We start from the raw sequence: 19,043 nt of genomic DNA on the forward strand, positions 1-19,043 counted from the left end.
TGTAATTGATAATTGCTTTTAGAATCCAGGCAGATAAGTTGACTTAATATTTTGAAAGCACTCTGATGTTGATAGGATATTCATTAAGATTAAGAAACTGTAAATTAAAGCATAAAACTTAGCTGTATGATGTGAAAAAAAATCATTCAGCAACAATTGAAAAAAATTGATATTGTTCAAAAATGCAGGCAACACAAGAGTTATATGCTTTCTTCCAGTAGTTTTCTTGAAGAGTCATGTCCATTTTATTAATGTTACTTTTATCACAATAAATGCTTCGACATTTATTTCAGAATTAGGAGGAAAAGAATTAGGTCATGAAAGTGACTATTACTGTGAACAAAAGGTAGAGTCAATGACATTTCATCCAGAAAGGAATTCTCGTAATTGTGTGAGTATTTATCACTGATGACTAACATGAAAGGAAAAGGAAAATTGTTAACATCTCCAAGTAATTTTTTTTCTTAAAATGAAATAAAAGTAAAAAATCATGTTAGAGGACACATGATTGAAAAAAAAGGAAACAATCATTTAATGTGACATTTGATCTGATGACTAGTTCCCGTTTCCCCCATTGTAGCCTTTACCATAATTTAAAATTTAGTGATAGTTGAACTAAAAAACAAATGGATATACCTCCATTGTATACCAAAAAAAGCAAATGAAAAGCAATTTGATCATGAAAATGACATTGCTCAAAATGTAATCATTTCACACACAATAAATGTTTGTATTGAATTATAATGTCATCACAGCTTCAGAAGTGTTTTTCCCTGACAGGGAATGAAGACTCTGGAGGCCGGCTGAGCTCAGGCATGTGTAAGATGTTTACTCATGCAGCAATCAGTTAATGAAGGGAACGTCCCCGAGGCCAATCTCGGAAGGGAGATCCATGACACTGTAACATGTACATTAAAAAAACAGCATCTTTATACACATGTAATGTGGTGACAGCCCACTCCTCCTCATCCAGACACCCAAACCAAACACATAATCGCAGATGGGCATCCTAATGGACATTCCCAGATTCTTATCATCTCATGTTGTTTAACAGGTACTATATTCTCCAGCCCTTAGGATCTTTCCACACATCTCATTCATTCAGATTCCAAAGTTATTGCTACACTCTCTCAGGCCTCTCATGATGCCTTATCTGATGTGACATTTTGAATTCTACTGTTTATTATATTTTACTTTACCAAAGTCAATTACACCTCATATTGTTCATTATCCTAATTATTTACGTACAAAGAAATGCAAATGACTGTTAGTTTTAACTTACTTGCTATAAGATTAGTAATATGATTTGTGTTATGAAGTTTGTGATGTTATGTAAAATTATACAGCTACTCTTACTGTCAGGACTTTATAATTAAAAGGCAGTGAACATCATATCTTGAAGCTAATTCCTAAAACTAGCTAACTTCACATCTACGTCTAAATGCTTTTCTCTAAAGCTTTTTAGTTGGCATTGGTCACCTGTATTTAGCTTATTTTGCTAATTACCTCTATAATGACCAAGAATCTGTAATTAGAACCTTTTTTTAATGTTCTGAGTAACTTTAAAATAATAACCATTTCTGACAAACGAACTCTTCTGTTGTTGTGATAGCTGCTTAGTGAGTTAACTGGGTAGCATCCTGCAGCTGCTGCTTATTCATTTACTGGTACAATTATCCTTTAATTTATGAAGATCGGGATTGGTCATTTGCCTGTATGCTGTCTGGAATTCTGTCATCCTGACGTTGAAGTAGGTCCATTGGTAGTGTGTTTTTTATTCTTAATTAAAGGCTGGAAGAGACTGTTAGTCTTGTTTATCACCCCTCTGACATCTTGTGCTTTAGTTCTAAGGTAGTCTGCCTCTTTTTGATTGTCAGGCATTTTGTATGAGCCAACATGAATTATTTTCTGTTCCAGATGGGGGCAGGCCACACCCACAACAGAAAATCAACTAAGATTCAAGTATTAAAATAAAAACCACCATTCGCTACCATTGGTATCTGTACAGTGCAATACGTTTCTGTTACTGAGTCCTAATTTCACACTGAAAGTTGGATATACTGGATTTGATCAATTATTAAATATTAGATATAAGCAACAATTAGTCTTAAAAAACATTTCATAGCAAACTTAAAAATGATTAGAAACCTCATATAGCTGCCTGTGATGTGTTAAAATGAACAGTATTTATTGGAGTGCAAAACAATCAGACGTCTGTTAATATGTAAGACCGAATATTAATCCAATGATTTCTGTGAACATTCAAAGGAGAAAGGAACAGATATTATCTGTGAGTGTTGGATGGGGAATCATTAGTTAGGTTGTGGTTCTGTAGATCTGGAATGAGAGAACTATTATTCTTTGCAATATTGGCACTAAGACATAATGGATTAAATTAAAATGGGAATTTGGTGATGTTTGTTACGAAACCTAAACTGAATTGCTGTGTGATTTTTGGAGAGACAATGAATTATTAATTAGTTTAAGAACTCTGGCAAGGTGAATGAATCAATATTTCCAAATCGGTTTGCTTTGAAGTTGATTAGATATTTATTAAGATCAGTCAACTGAGAATTAAAGTGCTGGCATGATGGTTTGAAAAGATATTAGACATTCAGTGAACATTGATCAGAACTGGTTTGTCATTCAAAATTCTCAGCTCTTCAAGAATTCTATGCTTGATGTCTCTGCTTTCCTTCTGGAGAAATATAATATATAAGAACAAGTTATGTATTTTATTTAATTCATGCAATTTTTCATATCATCAATATTTAGACATTTGAGTGAGAATTACAAAGAAAATAAGTCAATAAGGAATCTTTTTTCACAGAAAAATACAGTCAACAGCCTTTGTCAAGGTATAGGTTTCAATATTGTCCCTGAATAAATAGATGAGTACGTTTAATGGGGATCTGTTCACATTGTAATGAGCCACAATTATATTTTAACATAATTACCTATCAGAAAACTTGCCTGTAGTCAGGACTTGCTTCATTTCAATACATGTTACAATTAGCATCCTCAGCCCATAACTAATAAAGTGTCATCATTGGTCTGGGAAAGATGTAGTGTGTAAATTATAATAAGGTTTCTCGTACAAATGTTTGGATCTTATGAGAGCATGGTGTTTACTGTGATAATTGATCCTGAGAACAATAAGGTACTTACAAAGAGGTTTTCAACGAAAATTAGGTGGCCTTGAAGACCATTATGAATACTTTGAGCTGATTTCCATGATTTGGGAAATGTTTCAGAACATTTTATCAGAATTCTGGATTCTAAGCATCCAATGGGTTTCGAGTAAACACCCTTCTGATGTTGTCATTCTCGAGCGAGGTGTATAATGCTCAGGCACTGGCAGGAAGTCAAGGTGCCAGGAAGTCTGCTTCAACCTCTCCAATACAAAACTCTCAGGCTGGTTGAAACTGGATCTCCCGAACCTTTGTAACCTCTTCCGGGCCTTCCACTGTTTCCTGGAGTTGATTATTTTGTTCACCGTTTCCTTTAGTTTGACCTTTTCAGCTCCGATTTCTCCAGCTGTAGGAATATTTAGAATGTTCACTTATGGATCACAGGTCACTTGACTTTAGTGGATAGATAAAAATGATTCGCTTACTGTTGTAATAACGAATTGAGAATGAATCTTTGCATTTTAACAAACAAAATGATTCAATATTTTTCAGCAGTTTACGGTGAGATTAGATAATCATTAAGAGAGATCAACTGACAATTATAAGCTATTTGCGGGATTATTGAATTGAAAAATGATACAGATATGCAGAGATTTTTTAGAAGGCATTGATGTTTGATTCAAATATATAGGCTGTTCAAGAAGTCGATGTAGCTGTTCATTGGTTCTCTTGTCCAGAAACTAATTTATAATTCATATCGCTTTTATTGTGCCCAGAATTTTGAGATTTGTATCAGAGTTAAGAAGAAAACGAGGAGAAATTAATATGAGAACTTAAGTGAATAGAATGCACAATAAATGTAAATTACAGAGGAAACAGTCAGTATTTGCTCCACATAAGCAGACAGATATTTTTAATGTCGAGAGTGTGGTGCTGGAAAAGCACAGCAGACCAGGTAGCAGCCATAGAGCCGGAGATTCCCAATGACGGCCTATGCCCGAAACACAGTTTTTCCTGCTCCTCACATGCTGCCTGACCTACTGTGCTATTTCAGCACCATACTTTTGACTCTGATCTCGAACATTTGATTTCCTCACTTTTTAAAAATATATCAATGGACATGAACTGAAAATATTAACATCGGCAGTTGAACTAAACCAACTTTTTTTTGCAATATTTAGACTGAAAAACTTGTTTGTGACCAGGCAACACATCAGGACATATGAACATCTCTTCCATTAGTTAATTAGTCATTCATAGTTAAGAGTAAGCACTGCTTTGAACAACCAGTATTGTGTGTAATTACTGAACTGAAATACCAGAGGACAACTATTGCATTTATTGGAGGGAATGATAACGATCCTTACTGTGGCAGTGGGGATTGATCTCAGGAACAATCAGATAGTTACTCAAATTATTCCCCTGAACAGTAATTAGCTGGTCATGAAGACCTTTGTGTGACCTCATATTTAGTGTTTTGTGTGAGCATTGATTTCAAAAACATTGAGATATTTTACAAGATTTAGGCACATATTGATAATCAAGAGTGAAAGATATTAACTAAAGTCAACTTTTAAAAAAAAAGTTAGAATTGCTTAGAGAAATGCAATGAAACTGTTGTAGAATTCCTGTTAGCACAGTGTGGTAACAGGCCATTTCATTGAAACAAATGACCCTCCAAAGTGTAACCCACCCAAACACATTTCCCGACCATATTCCTCTACATTTCCTGCTGACTAACATGTACACATCCCTGAACACAATGTGCAATTTAGCATGGCCAGCTCACCTAACCTGCACATCTTTGGATTGTGGGAGGAAACCACAGCAAAGTTACATAGACTTGGGGAGAACGTGCAAAATCCAGACAGACAGTCACCCGAGGATGAAATCAAACTGAGGTCCCTGACACTGTGAGGCAGCATTGTTAACGACTGAGCCACTGTGCAACTATAAGCAATAAGTAAAATCAGTGAGAAATATGCAAAGACAAATTTCAAATGAACACCCTCCGCTATTGTCAAAGCATGTAAAATTTACATTCAATACAAATAGATGAATGGAAAAGAAAAAAAAACAAATCTCCAAGAATTGACGAATGAAAAATAATTAGAAATTTAATTTGATCAAAGGTCATTACAGTACTTAGATGAATTGCAATTTTTAATAACAAATGTAGGTAATTAGTTGACTAATGAATAATTGGAAGTGGCATATGTTTATTTTACAGATGAAGAAAGTGACTTGCTTTCCCCCCCTTGTAACACTGCAGAATAACAATGTGAATGTTCAAAATGTTTGAATCAAGCTCCTTCGAACAAAAAACTAATGACTTACGATCATTTAACTTTTCACCTTTAAGACCACAACATTCTCAAATTTTTCCAGGAATTTAGAACCAGCAGAACTAATTAATTTCTTTTTGTGGGAACCCAAAGAGAATAAACAGCAGATACTGTGAAGAAGTCATTCAATGCGAACATTCAACTGAAGACAACATTCCTTCTTTCTAAAAATGTTTAACTTCCAAAAATTCAAAATTTATTGTCATTGTTGAAAGAAACAATAAAGAGATGCTGATGCTTTTTCATTGGATTTTGTTGCATGAAAAATCCTTAAGTCTTATTGTGATTACAAACACTGTAAGTGTTAGCATTGAAGTGAAATATATTTACATTAATACAACTATGTTTCAACAGGTAAAATAAATATTGGTTGTTATAATGATTGAGAGATTGTACACTGCAATACATATGAAGAATTAACATGATTCAATATTTGAAAAGCACTTTGCTGTGGTGTTGATTGGATTTTCATTAAGGTCAGTAAACTAAGGAATAAAAAATAGTAGCTAGCTTTACGTTTTAAAGAAAAGATGAGACATTCAGTGATTATTGAACAAAACTTTTTTCTTAACTCAAAAATATATGCAACATAGAATTGTGAATTTCCTTCCACTGGATTCCTTGTAGAGATGTTATGTTGATATATCCCCGCTCTCTGTCCCCCTCTCTCTCTCTCCCCCCTTTCTGTCCCCTCTCTCGGTACCCCCCTCTCTCCCCCCCTCTTTGTTCTCCTCTCTCTTCCCCATCTCTCCCTCTGTCCTCCCTCTCTGCCCCCTCACTGTCACCCCTCTCTATCCTCCCTCTCTCTGTCCCCTACTCTCTGTCCACCCTTCTTTCTGTACCCCCTCTCTCTGTCTCCCCCGTCACCCCGTCTCTGACACCCATCTCTCTGTCCCCCTCTCTCTCTCACTCTCCACCTCATGTTCCCCTCTCTCTCTGTTCCCCTCTCTCTGTTACCGTTCGCGCTCTGTCCCCCTCTCTCAGTCTCCCACACTCTCTGTCCCCCCTCTCTCTGTGCCCCATCTCTCTGTCCCCCTCTCTCTCTGCCCCCACTCTCTCTGTCCTGTTCTCTCCCTCCCTTTCTGTCTCCCCTCTCACTGTCCCACTCTCTCTGCCAAACCTCCCTCTGCCCCCCCTTTTTCTGTCCCCACTCTCTCTTTTCCACCTCTCTCCCCCCTCTGTTCCCCATCTCTCTGTTCCCCCTCTATCTCTGTCGCCCCTCTCTGTGTCCCCCTCTCTCTCTGTCCCCCACTTTCTCTCCCCCTCTCTCTCTGTTCCCCCTCTCTCTGACCCCTCTGTGTCCCCTCCCTCTGCCCCCCTTCCTCACCCCTCTCTCTCTGTCCCAACCTCTCTCTGCCCCCTCTCTATTTCCCCCTCTCTCTCTGTTCCCCTCTCTCTGTCGCCCTTCTCTCTGTTCCCCTCGCTCTCTGTCACCCATCTCTGTCGCCCCCTACTCTGTCGCCCCTGTCTCTGTCACACCTCTCTCTCTGTCCCACCCTCTCTCCCCCCATCTCTCTATCCCGTCTCTCACCCCCCACTCTGCACTGCCCTCTGTCCTCCATCACTCTGCCCCTCTCTCTCTCCCCCTCTCTATGTCCCCTCACTCTGTTTCCGCTCTCTCTGTCGCACTTCTCTCTGTGTCCTCCTCTCTCTGTCGCACCTTTCACTCTCGCCCGTCTCTCTCTGTCCCCCACTCTCTCTCTCGCGCGCTCTCTCTCTCTCTCCACCTCTATATCCCACTCTCTGTCCCCTCCTGTCTACACCCCCTCTCTCTGTCCCTTTCTCTCTGTTCCCCTCTTTCTCTGTCCCCCTCTCTCTGCCCCTCTCTCTGTCCCCACTCTCTCTCCTCCCCTCTCTGTCCTCACACTCTCTGTCACCCCCCTCTGTCCTCCCTATGTCTGTCTCTCTCTCTGTGTTTCCCCCTCTCTTTCCCCTCTCTGTCTGTCTCCACTCTCTGAACCCCTCTGTGTCCCCATTCGCTCTGTCACCTTTCTCTCTATCCCTTCCCTCTCTCCGTCCCCCTCTCTCCCCCTCTCTGTTTCCCCTCTCTCTCTGTGTCCCTTTTCTCTCTGTCTCCCTCTCTCTCTGCCCCCCTCTGTTCTCCTCCTCTGTCCCACCACTTTCTGTCCCCCTTCTGTCTCACCATCTCTCTGTCCCCTCTCACTGTCCCCCCTCTGTCTGTCCCCTACTGTCTTTCCACCCCTCGCTCTTCCCCCTTTTCTGTCCCCACTGTCTCTCTCTCTCCACCTCTATGTCCCACTCTCCCTGTTCCCCTCTCTCTACACCCCCTCTCCCTGTCCCTTTCTCTCTGTCCACCCCTCTCTCTGTCCCCCTGTTTTTCTTTTCCCACTCTCTCTCTGCCCCCCCACTCTCTGTCCCCTCTCTCTATCCACCCTCTGCCCCCCTCTGCCTGTCTCCTCCTCTCTCTGTCCACCTCTCTCTGTCACCCGCTCTGTCATCCCGTCTCTGTCCCCATCTCTCTGACCCCCTCTCTCTCACTCCCCATCCCCTGTTCCCCTTTCTCTCTGATCCCCTTTCTCTGTCGCCGTTCGCTCTCTGCCCCCTCTCTCAGTCTCCCACACTCTCTGTCCTCCTCTCTCTCTGTGCCCCATCTCTCTGACCCCTCTCTCTCTGTCCCCCCTCTCTGTGTCTCTTTCTCTCCCTCCCTTTCTGTCTCACCTCTCTCTATCCCCTGTCTCTGTCACCCCTCTCTCTGCCCCACCTTTTTCTGTCCCCACTCTCTCATTTCCCTCTCTCTCCACTCCCTCTGTTCCCCGACTCTCTGTCCCCCCTCTGTGTCCCCTCTGTCTCTGTCCCCCACTTTCTCTACCCCCTCTCTCTCTCTGTCCCCACTCTCTGTCACCCCTCTCTCTCCCCCTCTCTCTGTCCTCCCTATCTCTGACCCTCTCTTTTCACCCTCTCTCTCTGTCCTCACTCTCTGACCCCTCTGACCGCTCCCTGCCTATCCCCTCTCATCCCCCCATTCTCTCTCTGTCCCACCCTCTCTCTGCCCCTCTCTATTTCCCCTCTCTCTCTGTTCCACACTCTCTGTCACCCTTCCCTCTCTGTTCCCCTCTCTCTCTATCGCCCATCTCTGTCGCCCCTCAGTCTGTCGCCCCTGTCTCTGTTGCCCCTCTCTCTGTCCCCCTCTCTCTCTGTCCCCCTCTCTCTGCCCTCTCTCTCTGTCCTCCACTTCTTCTCCACCCACTCTGTGTGTCCCCATTCTCTCTGTCACCCCCCTCGGTCCCCCTCTCTCTGTCCTCCCTATCTCTGTCTCCCTCTCTGTTTCCCCCTCTCTCTCCCCCTCACTCTCTGTCTCCTCTCTCTGACCCCCTCTATGTCCCCATTCTCTCTGTCACCTCTCTCTCTGTGCCTTCCCTCTCTCTGTCCCCCTCTCTCTGCCCCCTCTCTGCTTCCCCTCTCTCTTTGTGTCTCTTTTCTAATCTGTCTCACTCTCTCTCTGTCCCCCTCTCTCTGCCCCCTCTCTGTTCTCCACCTCTGTCCCCCCACTCTCTTTCCCCCTTCTCTGTCTCGCCATCTCACTGTCCCCCTCTCTCTGTCCCCTACTCTCTCTCAACCCCTCTGTCCCCCTCTCTCTGTCCCCTACTCTCTCTCCACCCCTCTCTCTCTCTCCCACTCTCTGTCCCCACTCTTTGTCTCATGCTCTCTCTCTGTCCCCACCTCTATGTCCTCCTCTCTCTGTCCCCCTCTCTCTGCACCCCCCATTCCCGGTCCCCTACTCTCTGTCCACCCCTCTCTCTGTCCCCCTTTTTTCTGTCCCCACTCTCTCTCTGCCCCCACTCTCTGTCCCCTCTCTCTTTCTCCCCTTTGCCCCCTCTACCTCTCTCCCCCCTCTCTGTGCCCCCTCTCTCTGTCACCCTCTCTGTCCGCCCCTCTGTCCCATCTCTCTCTGTTCCCCTCTCTGTCCCTCCTCTCAGACCACCACTCTCTCTGTCCCACTCTGTCTGTCACCCCTCTCTGTCCCGTCTCTCTGTCCCCATCTCTCTGTCCCCCCTCTCTTTGTCCCCCTCTCTCTTCCCCATCACTCAGTCTGTCCTCCCTCTCTGTCCACCATCACTGTCCCCCCTCTCTGTCCTCCCTCTTTCTGTCCCCATCTCTCTCTGTCCCCCTCACTGTCCTCCTTTCTCTGTGCCCCTCTCTCTTTCCCCCTTTCTGTCCCCCACTCTCTGATCCCTTCTATCTCCCGCCTCTCTCTGTCCCCTTTCTCTGTCCTCCCACTCAGTCACCCTCTCTTTTTCCCCCACTCTCTGTCCCCCTCTCTCTGTCCACCCTCCTTCTGTCCCATCTCTCTCTGTTCCCCTCTCTCTGTCCCGCCCCCCTGTCCCCTCTCTCTCTGTCCTCCATACCTTTCTCTGTCCCCCTCTTTGTCCCCTCTCTCTCTCTGCCCCCTCTCTATCTCTATCCCCCTCTCTCCCCCCTCTGTCTGTCCCCCACTCTCTCTCCCCCACTCTCTCTCCCCTCTCTGTCCCACCTCTCTCTCTGTTTCCCTCTCTCTCTGTTTCTGCTCTCTCTGTCGCACTTCTCTCTCTGTCGCCTCGTTCTTTGTCCACCCTCACTCTGTCCCCCCTCTGTCCCCCTCTCACTCCCCCTCTCCCTGTCCCCCTCTCTCTCCCTTGCTCTCTGTCCTCCCTATCTCTATCCCACTCTCTCTGTCCCCCCTCTCTCTCTGCTCCCCTCACCATCCACCCTTCTCTCTGACCCATCTTTACATGTTCCCATGTCTCTCTCTCCCTCTCTGTGTACCCCCCTCTCTCCCCTCCCTCTGTTCAAGTCTCTGTCCCCGTCTGTCTGTCCGCATCTCTCTGTCCCCCCACTCTCTGCCCCCCTCTCTCTTAACCCTCTCTCTGTAAGCCCCTCTTCACTCCCCTCTCAATTCCCCTCTCTATCCCTTCCTCTGTACCTCCTCTCTCTTTCCCCATCTTTATGTCCCCCCCTCTGTCCGCCTCTCTCTGACCCCCCCTCTCTGTCTTCCCTCTCTCTGCTGCCCCGTAAGCCCCTCTCTTTACCCCCATCTCAATTCCCCTCTCTGTCCCCCCCTCTGTCCGCTTCTCTCTGTCCTCCTCTCTCTGTTCCCCCTCTGTGTACCCCTTTTCTGCCTCTCTCTCTTTCCCCACTCTATGTCCCCTCTCTGTCCCTCTCTCTGTCCCCATCTCTCTCCCCTTTTCTCTCTCTCTCCCCCCTTCTGTTCTGCGTCTCTATCTGCTCTCTCTGTACTCTCTCTCTCTATCTGTCCTCTCTCTCTCTATCCCCTCTCTCTCTGTCCCCGTCTCTCTGTTCACCATCTCTGTGTGTCCTCTCTCTCCCCCAACCCCCTCTGTCTGTCCCCCCTCACTCTGTCCCCTCCTCTGTCCTCTCTCTCTGTCCCTCTCTCTCTCCCGCTCTCTCTCCCGCCCTCTCTGTCCTCCCTATCTCTGTACCCCTGTCTCTGTCCCCCCTCTCTCTGTTCCCCTCTCTCTCTCTCTGTCCCCCCTCTCTGATCACCCATCTCCCTCTCTCTGTCTCCCACCTCTCTCTGGCCCCTGTGTCTGTCCCACCCACTCTCTGTCCCAACCTCTCGCTGTCCCCCCGTCTCAGTTCCTCCCTCTCTCTGTCCCCTCTTTGCCCCCCAGTCTGCCCCCTCTCTGTCCTCATCTCTCTGTCCCCCTCTCTCCCCATCTCTCTGTCCCCCTCTTTCTGTTCCTCTCTCTCTGCTTCCGCTCTCTCTGTCGTATTTCTCTCTTTGTCGCCCCTCTCTCTGTCGTCCCTCTCACTCTGTCCCACCCTCTCTCTGCCCCCATCTCTGTGTCCCCTCTCTCATCCCCCACTCTGCACTGCCCTCTGTCCTCCTCCTCTCTGCCCCCTCTCTCTCTCTCCCCCTCTCTATGTCCCCTCTCTCTGTTTCTGTGCTCTCTGTCGCACTTCTCTCTGTGTCCTCCTCTCTCTGTCGCACCTTTCTCTGTCGCCCGTCTCTCTCTGTCGGCCCTTCTCTGTCCCCCCTCTCCCTCGTCCCCCACTCTCTCTGTCCCATCCTCTCTCTGCCCCCTCTCTCTGTCCCCCTCTCTGTTCCCCTCTCTCTGTTCCCTCTCTCTCTCTGACGCCCTCTCTCTGTTGCCTATCTCTGTCGCCCCTCACTCTGTCCCCCATTCTCTCTCTCCACCCTCTCTCTGTCCTTACTCTCTCTGTCACTTCTCTCTCCCCCTCTCTCTGTCCCACCCTCTTTCTGCCCCCTCTCTATGTCCCACTTCTCTCTCTGTTCCCCTCTCTCTGTCACCGTTCTCTCTCTGTTCCCCTCACTCTGTCACCCATCTCTGTCACCCCTCTCTCTGTCGCCCCTCTCTGTGTCCCCCTCTCTCTCTGTCCCCCACTCTCTCTACCCCTCTCTCTCTCCCCACACTCTCTGTCACCCCCCTCTGTCCCCCTCTCTCTGTCCTCTGTATCTCTGTCTCTCTCTCTCTTTGTTTCCCCCTCTCTCTTACCCTCTCTCTCTGTCTCCTCTCTCTGACCCCCACTGTGTCCCCACTCTCTCTGTCACCTTTCTCTCTATTCCTTCCCTCTCTCTGCCCCCTCTCTCCCCCTCTCTCTTTCCCCTCTTTCTCTCTGTCCCTTTTCTCTCTGTCTCCCTCTCTCTCCGTCCCCCTCTCTCTGCCCCCTCTCTGTTCTCCTCCTCTATCCCCCCACTCTCTGTCCCGCTTCTCTGTCTCGCTATCTCTCTGTCCCCCTCTCTTGTTCCCCTTCTCTCTGTCCCCCAATCTCTTCCATCCCTCTCTCCCCCCTTTTTCTGTCCCCACTCTCTGTCTCACGCTCTCTGTTTGTCCCCACCTCTATGTCCCCCTCTCTCTGTCCGCCTCTCTCTATCACCCACTCTGTCCCCATCCCTCTGTCTCCATCCCTCTCTGTCCCCCTTCTCTGTACCCCCTCTCTGACCCTCATTCTCTCTGTCCCCTCTGTCTGTCACCCCTCTCTGCCCCTCTCTCTGTCCCCCTCCCTCAGTCCTCCCTCTCTGTCTCCCCTCACTGTCTCCCCTCTCTGTCCTCACTCTCTCTGTACCCCTCTCTCTGTCCACCCTCTCGCTGTCCTCCTCCCTCTGCCCCCTCTCTCTCTATCCCCGCTCTCTGTCCCCCTCTCTCTCACTCTCCCCCCTTTCTGTCACCTCTCTCTCGGTACCCCCCTCTCTCCCCCCCTCTTTGTTCTCCTCTCTCTTCCCCATCTCTCCCTCTGTTCTCCCTCTCTGCCCCCTCACTGTCACCCCTCTCTATCCTCCCTCTCTCTGTCCCCTACTCTCTGTCCACCCTTCTTTCTGTACCCCCTCTCTCTGTCTCCCCCGTCACCCCATCTCTGTCACCCATCTCTCTGTCCCCCTCTCTCTCTCACTCTCCACCTCATGTTCCCCTCTCTCTCTGTCCCCCTCTCTCTGTTGCCGTACGCGCTCTGTCCCCCTCTCTCAGTCTCCCACACTCTCTCTCCCCCTCTCTCTGTGCCCCATCTCTCTGTCCCCCTCTCTCTCTGTCCCCACTCTCTCTGTCCCGTTCTCTCCCTCCCTTTCTGTCTCCCCTCTCACTGTCCCACTCTCTCTGCCAAACCTCTCTCTGCCCCCCTTTTTCTGTCCCCACTCTCTCTTTTCCACCTCTCTCCCCCCTCTGTTCCCCATCTCTCTGTTCCCCCTCTATCTCTGTCGCCCCTCTCTGTGTCCCCCTCTCTCTCTGTCCCCCACTTTCTCTCCCCCCTCTCTCTCTGTTCCCCCTCTCTCTGACCCCTCTGTGTCCCCTCTCTCTGCCCCCCCTCCTCTCCCCTCTCTCTCTGTCCCATCCTCTCTCTGCCCCCTCTCTATTTCCCCCCCTCTTTCTGTTCCCCTCTCTCTGTCGCCCTTCTCTCTGTTCCCCTCTCTCTATGTCACCCATCTCTGTCGCCCCCTACTCTGTCGCCCCTGTCTCTGTCACACCTCTCTCTCTCTGTCCCACCCTCTCTCTGCCCCCATCTCTCTGTCCCGTCTCTCACCCCCCACTCTGCACTGCCCTCTGCCCCCTCTCTCTCCCCCTCTCTATGTCCCCTCTCTCTGTTTCCGCTCTCTCTGTCGCACTTCTCTCTGTGTCCTCCTCTCTCTGTCGCACCTTTCTGTGTCGCCCGTCTCTCTCTGTCCCCTCTCTCTAACCCCCCTCTGCCCCCCTCTACCTGTCTCCTCCTCACTCTGTCCACCTCTCTCTGTCACCCATTCTGTCCGCCCCTCTGTCCCCATCTCTCTCTCTGCCCCCTCTCTGTCCCCTCTCTCTATCCCCGCTCTGCCTCCTCTACCTGTCTCCTCCTCTCTCTGTCCCCCTCTCTCTGTCACCCACTCTGTCCGCCCCTCTGTCCCCATCTCTCTCTCTGTCCCCATCTCTCTCTCTCTGTACCCCCCACTCTAATCCCCACTCTCTCTGTCTCCCTCTGTCTGTCACCCCCTCTGTCCCCCCTCTCTCCCCCCCTCTTTGTTCTCCTCTCTCTTCCCCATCTCTCCCTCTGTCCTCCCTCTCTGCCCCCTCACTGTCACCCCTCTCTATCCTCCCTCTCTCTGTCCCCTACTCTCTGTCCACCCTTCTTTCTGTACCCCCTTTTTCTGTCTCCCCCGTCACCCCGTCTCTGTCACCCATCTCTCTGTCCCCCACTCTCTCACTCTCCACCTCATGTTCCCCACTCTCTCTGTTCCCCTCTCTCTGTTGCCGTTCGCGCTCTGTCCCCCTCTCTCAGTCTCCCACACTCTCTGTCCCCCTCTCTCTGTGCCCCATCTCTCTGTCCCCCCCTCTCACTGTCCCACTCTCTCTGCCAAACCTCTCTCTGCCCCCCTTTTTCTGTCCCCACTCTCTTTTCCACCTCTCTCCCCCCTCTGTTCCCCATCTCTCTGTTCCCCCTCTATCTTTGTCGCCCCTCTCTGTGTCCCCCTCTCTCTCTGTCCCCCACTTTCTCTCCCCCCTCTCTCTCTGTACCGCTCTCTCTGACCTCTCTGTGTCCCCTCTCTCTGCCCCCCTTCCTCACCCCTCTCTCTCTGTCCCACCCTCTCTCTGCCCACTCTCTATTTCCCCCTCTCTCTCTGTTCCCCTCTCTCTGTCACCCTTCTCTCTGTTCCCCTCTCTCTCTGTCACCCATCTCTGTCGCCCCCTACTCTGTCACCCCTGTCTCTGTCACACCTCTCTCTCTGTCCCACCCTCTCTCTCTGCCCCCATCTCTCTGTCCCCTCTCTCACCCACCACTCTGCACTGCCCTCTGTCCTCCATCTCTCTGCCCCTTCTCTCTCTCCCCCTCTCTATGTCCCCTCTCTCTGTTTCCGCTCTCTCTGTCGCACTTCTCTCTGTGTCCTCCTCTCTCTGTCGCACCTTTCTCTGTCGCCCGTCTCTCTGTCCCCCACTCTCTCTCTCGCGCTCTCTCTCTCTTTTCACCTCTATGTCCCACTCTCTCTGTCCCACTCTCTCTACACCCACTCTCCCTGTCCCTTTCTCTCTGTCCCCCTCTTTCTCTGTCCCCCTCTCTCTGCCCTCTCTCTGTCCCCACTCTCTCCCCCTCTCTGTGTCCTCACACTCTCTGTCACCTCCCTCTGTCCTCCCTATCTCTGACTCTCTCTCTCTGTTTCCCCCTCTCTGTTTCCCCTCTCTCTGTGTCCCTTTTCTCTCTGTCTCCCTCTCTCTCTGTCCCCCTCTCTCTCTGCCCCCTTTCTGTTCTCCTCCTCTGTCCCACCACTCTCTGTCCCCTTTCTCTGTCTGACCATATCTCTGTCCCCTCTCTCTGTCCCCCCTCTGTCTGTCCCCTACTGTCTCTCCACTCCTCGCTCTCCCCCCCTTTTCTGTCCCCACTGTCTCTCTCGCGCTCTCTCTCTCCACCTCTATGTCCCACTCTCCCTGTTCCCCTCTCTCTACACCCCCTCTCCCTGTCCCTTTCTCTCTGTCCACCCCTCTCTCTGTCCCCCTGTTTTTCTTTTCCCACTCTCTCTGCACCCACTCTCTGTCCCCTCTCTCTCTATCCCCCCTCTGCCCCCCTCTACCTGTCTCCTCCTCTCTCTGTCCACCTCTCTCTGTCACCCATTCTGTCCGCCCCTCTGTCCCCATCTCTCTCTCTGCCCCCCTCTCTGTCCCCTCTCTCTATTCTCCCTCTGCCCCCTCTACCTGTCTCCTCCTCTCTCTGTCCACCTCTCTCTGTCACCCACTCTGTCCGCCCCTCTGTCCCCATCTCTCTCTCTGTCCCCATCTCTCTCTCTCTGTCCCCCCACTCTGATCCCCACTCTCTCTGTCTCCCTCTGTTTGTCACCCCCTCTGTCCCCTCTCTCTGACCCCCTCCCACTGTCCTCCCTCTCTCTGTCCCCACCTCTCTCTGTCCCCCCTCTCTGTCCACCCTCTCTGACCTCCACTCTCTCTGTCCTGCCTCTCTGTACCCCCCTCTCTGTCCACCCTCTCGCTGTTCTACTCCCTCTGCCCCTCTCTCTCTGTTCCCCTCTCTCTCCCCCCCCTCTGTTTGTCCCCTCTCTCTGTCCCCCTCTCTTCGTTCTCTTCTCTCTTCCACATCTCTCCTCTGTCCTCCCTCTCTGTCTCCCCCTCACTGTTCCCCCTGTCCTCCCTCTCTCTGTACCCCATCTCTTTCCCCCTCACACTCACTCCCCACCCCCTGTTCCCCTCTCTCTCTGTTCCCCTCTCTCTGTCGCTGTTTGCTCTCTGTCCCCCTCTCTCAGTCTCCCACACTCTCTGTCCCCCTCTCTCTCTCTGTGCCCCATCTCTCTATGCCCCTCTCTGTCCCCTCTCTCTGTGTCCCTTTCTCTCCCTCCCTTTCTGTCTCACCTCTCTCTCTCCCCCTGTCTCTGTCACCCTCTCGCTGTCCTACTCCCTCTGCCCCCTCTCTCTCTATCCCAGATCTCTGTCCCCCTCTCTCTCTCCCTCTCTGTCTGTTCTCTCTCTCTCTGTCCCCCGTCTTCGTTCTCCTCTCTCTTCCCCATCTCTCCCTCTGTCCTCCCTCTCTATCCCCCTCACTGTCCCCCCTCTCTGTCCTCCCTCTCTCTGTCCTCTACTCTCTGTCCACCCTTCTCTCTGTACCCTCTCTCTCTGTCACCCGCTCTGTCACCCCGTCTCTGTCCCCATCTCTCTGACCCCCTCTCTCTCACTCCCCACCCCCTGTTCCCCTCTCTGTTCCCCTTTCTCTGTCGCCGTTCGCTCTCTGCCCCCTCCCTCAGTCTCCCACACTCTCTGTCCTCCTCTCTCTCTGTGCCCCATCTCTCTGACCCCTCTCTCTCTGTCCCCTCTCTCTGTGTCCCTTTCTCTCCCTCCCTTTCTGTCTCACCTCTCTCTATCCCCTGTTTCTGTCACCCCTCTCTCTGCCCCACCTTTTTCTGTCCCCACTCTCTCATTTCCCTCTCTCTCCACTCTCTCTGTTCCCCGACTCTCTGTCCCCCCCTCTGTGTCCCCTCTCTATCTGTCCCCCACTTTCTCTACCCCCTCTCTCTCTCTGTCCCCACTCTCTGTCACCCCTCTCTCTCCCCCTCTCTCTCTCCTCCCTATCTCTGACCCTCGCTCTCTTTTCCCCCTCGCTCTCCCCCTCTCTCTCTGTCCTCTCTCTCTGACCCCTCTGACTGCTCCCTGCCTACCCCCTCTCGTCCCCCCATTCTCTCTCTGTCCCACCCTCTCTCTGCCCCCTCTCTGTTCCCCTCTCTCTCTGTCGCCCATCTCTGTCGCCCCTCAGTATGTCGCCCCTGTCTCTGTTGCCCCTCTCTCTGTCCCCCTCTCTCTCTGTCCCCCTCTCTCTGCCCTCTCTCTCTGTCCTCCACTTCTTCTCCCCCCACTCTCTGTGTCCCCATTCTCTCTGTCACACCCCTCTGTCCCCCTCTCTCTGTCCTCCCTATCGCTGTCTCCCTCTCTGTTTCCCCCTCTCTCTCCCCCTCACTCTCTGTCTCCTCTCTCTGACCCCCTCCATGTCCCCATTCTCTCTGTCACCTCTCTCTCTGTGCCTTCCCTCTCTCTGTCCCCCTCTCTCTCCCCCTCTCTGTTTCCCCTCTTTCTTTGAGTCTCTTTTCTATCTGTCTCACTCTCTCTCTGCCCCCCCCTCTCTGCCCCCTTCTCTGTTCTCCACCTCTGTCCCCCCACTCTCTGTCCCCCTTCTCTGTCTCGCCATCTCGCTGTCCCCCTCTCTCTGTCCCCTACTCTCTCTCAACTCCTCTGTCCCCTTCTCTCTGTCCCCTACTCTCTCTCCACCCCTCTCTCTCTCGCACTCTCTGTCCTCACTCTATGTCTCATGCTCTCTCTCTGTCCCCACCTCTATGTCCTCCTCTCTCTGTCTCCCTCTCTCTGCACCCCCCACTCCCGGTCCCCTACTCTCTGTCCACCCCTCTCTCTCTCCCCCTTTTTTCTGTCCCCACTCTCTCTCTGCCCCCCACTCTCTGTCCCCTCTCTCTTTCTCCTCTTTGCCCCCTCTGCCTCTCTCCCCCTCTCTGTGCCCCCTCTCTGTCACCCTCTCTGTCCGCCCCTCTGTCCCATCTCTCTCTGTCCCCCTCTCTGTCCCTCCTCTCAGACCCCCACACGCTCTGTCCTACTCTGTCTGTCACCCCTCTCTGTCCCGTCTCTCTGTCCCCATCTCTCTGTCCCCCCTCTCTTTGTCCCCCTCTCTCTCTTCCCCATCACTCAGTCTGTCCTCCCTCTCTGTCCACCATCACTGTCCCCCCTCTCTGTCCTCCCTCTTTCTGTCCCCATCTCTCTCTGTCCCCCCTCACTGTCCCCCTTTCTCTGTGCCCCTCTCTCTTTCCCCCTTTCTGTCCCCCACTCTCTGATCCCTTCTATCTCCCGCCTCTCTCTGTCCCCCTTTCTCTGTCCTCCCACTCAGTCACCCTCTCTTTTTCCCCCACTCTCTGTCCCCCCTCTATCTGTCCACACTCCTTCTGTCCCATCTCTCTCTGTTCCCCTCTCTCTGTCCCGCCCCCTCTGTCCCCTCTCTCTCTGTCCTCCACACCTTTCTCTGTCCCCCTCTTGGTCCCCTCTCTCTGTCTACCTCTGTCTGTCCACTCTCTCTCTGCCCCCTCTCTATCTCTATCCCCCTCTCCCCCTCTGTCTGTCCCCGTTTCTCTGTTCCCCCTCTCAGTCCCCCCACTTTCTGTCCCCCTCTCTATCTATACACCCTCTCTCTCTGTTCCCCTCTTTCTGTCCCACCTCTCTCTGTCCCCTCTGTCTGTCCCGCCCCCTCTCTTCCCTCTCTCTGTCCACTCTGTCTCTGTCCCCACTCTCTGTATCCCTTTCTCTCCCTCCCTTTCTGTCTTCCCTTTCTCTGTCCACCCTCTCTCTGCCACCTCTCTCTCTGCCCCACCTTTTTCTGTCCCCACTCTCTCATTTCCCCCTCTCTCCCCTCCCTCTGTTCCCCATCTCTCTGTCCCCCTATAACTCTGTTGCCCCTCTCTGTCCCCCTATAGCTCTGTTGCCCCTCTCTGAGACCCCCTCTCTCTCTCTGTCCCCCATTTTCTCTCCCCCCTCTCTCTGTCCCCACTCTCTGTCACCCCTCTCTCTCTCTCCTCTCTCTATCCTTCCTATCTCTGACCCTCTCTCTCTGTTCCCCCTCGCTCTCCCCTCTCTCTGTC

The 19,043-nt window shown here is 51.0% G+C and overlaps 1 long non-coding RNA gene across 1 annotated transcript in view; it reads left to right on the forward strand.

Annotated features, from left to right (window-relative positions):
- Positions 1-5,858, forward strand: part of LOC148134602 (uncharacterized) — a 926,298-nt gene extending 920,440 nt beyond the window's left edge. The window contains exon 4 of the long non-coding RNA XR_015755811.1: positions 5,362-5,858. This is a non-coding gene — a long non-coding RNA (uncharacterized LOC148134602). The remainder of the gene's footprint in view (positions 1-5,361) is intronic.
- Positions 5,859-19,043: the final 13,185 nt, after the last annotated feature.

This window comes from Chiloscyllium plagiosum, unplaced genomic scaffold (genome assembly GCF_037043375.1).
Source record: "Chiloscyllium plagiosum isolate Xiang-an unplaced genomic scaffold, Cpla_swu_hap1 HiC_scaffold_53Y, whole genome shotgun sequence".
Lineage (NCBI taxonomy): Eukaryota > Metazoa > Chordata > Chondrichthyes > Orectolobiformes > Hemiscylliidae > Chiloscyllium > Chiloscyllium plagiosum.